Source organism: Mastomys coucha, unplaced genomic scaffold (genome assembly GCF_008632895.1).
Source record: "Mastomys coucha isolate ucsf_1 unplaced genomic scaffold, UCSF_Mcou_1 pScaffold22, whole genome shotgun sequence".
NCBI classification, from domain to species: Eukaryota; Metazoa; Chordata; class Mammalia; order Rodentia; family Muridae; genus Mastomys; species Mastomys coucha.
This window is the reverse complement of record NW_022196905.1, coordinates 245,822,925-245,826,264: the sequence shown is the minus strand read 5'-3', so window position 1 is coordinate 245,826,264 and position 3,340 is coordinate 245,822,925. Positions and strand designations below refer to the sequence as shown.

Here is a 3,340-nt window from a genome sequence, read left to right as displayed (position 1 = left end):
ACTGCACACGTGTGGTGCCCATACATACATGTAGGTAAATCATACACTTACAACAAAGTAAGTAAATGTAAAATAATAATAATAATAATAAAAGTATAGACCACAAAAGACTGAAAATACACATGTGGGGCAGGACTGGTCAGGCCTGTATAACTGAAGAACACTGGTACCTAAGGTAGCAATTTTAGTCTCCCCAACCCCTACACACCTGTGGTTTTAGTATTATAGCACAAATCAAAGCAAAAAGATTTTTTTAAAGATAAAGGCAATGTGGAGTTGTAGCTCAGTTGGCAGAGTGCTTGCCTAGCGTGTGAAGTCGAAGCTTTGATTCCTCAGTGTTGCATGAACAAGGTGTGGTGTACTGCCTGTGGTTCTAGCACATGGCAGACAGAGGTAAGAGGCTCTGAGGCAACTCAGTTGTACGGTGAGTTTGAGGCCAACCTGGGATACATGGCACCTTACCTCAACATGTGTGTGTGTGTGTGTGTGTGTGTGTGTGTGTTTGTATATGCATATATGTATATAGACCCAAGAATATTATATATTTGTATATGTATATATACATACACTCACACATATATGTACACACATAAATATGTGTATGTTAGCAGCCACATGAGTATATATACATGTACATAAATTTATATGTCCCTAACACCATAGAGCTTCAAAATACAGCAATCCAAAACAGAACAAATGATAAGGCAAAGATAACAGAGGAAATGACAAAGATGAATATTAAATAAAGGCATGAACGCAGGGGCTGGAGAGATGGCTCAGAAGTTAAGAGCACTTTCTGCTCTTCCAGAGGACCTGACTTCAGTTTCTAACACTAGAAACTGCTACAGGCAATTCACAACTGCCTGTAACTCCAATTCCAGAGGACCTGTCACCCTCTTCTGGTCTCTGTGGTATACTTATATGAGCATACCCACACATAGATAGATAGACAAGCAGACAGACAGATGCACACACACACACACACACACACACACACCACAACTTAAAAATAATTTTTTTTAAGTTCATTCTGGAGCTGGAAAGATTCCCCAGCGGTTAAAAACACTGGCTATTCTTCTTGAGTATCTGAATTCAGTTCCCAAAGTCCATGTGGTAGTTCACAATCATCCATAAGTCTTGTACCAGGTATCTGATGCCTTCTCTGGCCTCCACGGGCACCAGACATATGTGTGATGCACAGATACACATACAAGCAAAACATTCAGACACATATTAAGGAAATGACTTTTTTGAAGAGATCATCCAGTATTTCAGGACTTAAATTCTAGGATATGGCACCAATTTCAAGCTTGAGTTCAAGTCCTCATCCCACCACTAAAACAAGAGGACAGCACCACCATGGCCATCCTACCGCTGAACTCAGGGTAGGCAGGAAGGAGAGCCAGCCTGTGTGCTCTTCTACACTTTCCTAGCTGTATCTGCCTTTGTCCTCTCTGGAAACTAAAATCATAATACAATGTACTTAAACAAATACCCAGTGCTGGCCAACTTCTGGGTCATTTGACATTTCTATCACAGGCACAGAATTAAAGAGTTATAATAAAAATCCAAAGCCTGGGACTGAGCAATTTAACTCTTTTTAATGATAGCAAACCACACACACCTGACCAGCAATATAAAATACGAAGATCAAAGCGAAACACAGAAACGTTCAGAAAGTCCTAATGGCCCCAAGGAACATGCTGGTTTAACAGACTGTAACGTTCACCAGAGAACATGACAAGAATCCAGTGCTCGAAACAGCAAAAGCCAATCTTCTATTTGTTTAACCCACTGACAATTTCTCTGGTCTCGATAGTGACTGTCTAAGTCTTCCGCAGTGAAAATGTAATTAAGATATGCTAATATCGGACAAGAAAGGGCTACGAGCGGGGATGGCTAATAATATGTAGACTTGGGAGGATGAATCCCATTTCCCCCACCCCCACCCCCGGGATAGGATGTCAAGGTACTGACTGTACTGACTTTTTTTTTCTGAAAAAAAAAAGTCTCTGTTTTCAGTGAAACCATAAATCAAAAAGTTTAAGGAAAGGTTGTTGAGATTACTCAGTGGTTAGTGGAGCTTACTGCTCTTCCAGAGGGCCTGGGTTTAGGTCCCAGCACTCCACCTAGGGGGACTCATGACTGTCTGTGACTCTAGCTTCAGAGAAATCAGCACCCTTTCCTGGTCTCTGTCAGTTCCACACATGCGCACAGCATACACTCCCTCGGAAACCCATAAATACAATTTTAACTTAAAAAACAATTTTTTACTTTTTTAAATTTATGGTTGCTTCCCATTTGTGGAGACATCTCAGGGAACCTGTCACGGGTCTCCATGCAATGAAGAGCACTCCTTACTGTAAGGAAATTCCATGAACCCCGACTTGGAGGAGTCACCTCACTCATGTGGATAGTACTGGCAACCACCTTCACACGGAAACTTCACAGTGGACCTAAAACTCACCATTGTGTCTCAGCATGAAAGTGTCAAGTTGAAAATCAACCCTGTCTCGTGCATAGTGCTGCTCCTCCAAAGACAGCCGCCATTATCCCTTCCCTTTCATTATGCGCATGTCAGCATCTCTGACCAGCCACTGCCCTCCCCGCTGAAGGTTAGCCCTGGAACCTGTGGAAGAAATGCTGCAAAGACCCACTCCTGTCCCATGAGAGCCTGGCGGCTACTGTCTCCCTTTCCTGATCGCAGCTGCAGTTTGGCTGACTTTGAGCCATCATGTTGCTCACCAAGGGAATATGAAGAAACAGGAAAGTTTGAGATACTGAGTAAAGCCTTCTCAGAGATTCCAGTACAGCCACTGGACATCCGACATCCGGTACAAATGCAGGTGACATCACAAGATGCAGTACAAACCACACAACTGAGATCCATCGAGGCCCAGAATCAAATAAAGTTTTAGGTAATTGGTAAATCTACTCTGGTTCATCTAAGTGTATGTGTATGTGAGCGCGCGTGAGTGTGTGCGTGTGCATGTGTGTGTGTATGTGTGTGTATTTGATTTGTTATGGGTTTTTGGTTGGTTGGTTGGTTGGTTGGTTGGTTGGTTGGTTGGTTGGTTGGTTGGGTTGGTTGGGGTTATTTTTTGGTTTTTGTTTTATTTTTTGAGACCAGGTCCCATGTAGCACAGTCTGGCCTCATACTATATAGCCAAAGATAATCTTCAATTCCTGATCCTCCTGCCTCCACCTCCCAAACCCTGGGATATCCTCATGTGCCACCATACTCAGCTAGATTGATTTGCCAACTATCAACTGAATTTACCTGGACTGAGAGAAGCTGCTAATCCAATTATATTTAATCTCTTATCTTGTAATCCTTCTC

General features: G+C 42.5%; 1 long non-coding RNA gene across 2 annotated transcripts; it reads left to right on the top strand.

Annotated features, from left to right (window-relative positions):
* Positions 1-1,591: 1,591 nt before the first annotated feature.
* Positions 1,592-2,930, top strand: LOC116068034. Of its 2 annotated transcripts, none has more exons than XR_004109411.1 (2): positions 1,592-1,848; positions 2,319-2,930. It is a non-coding gene; the product is annotated as an uncharacterized LOC116068034 (long non-coding RNA). The 2 variants fall into 2 exon arrangements; XR_004109410.1 differs by having other exon boundaries at positions 2,310-2,930.
* Positions 2,931-3,340: the final 410 nt, after the last annotated feature.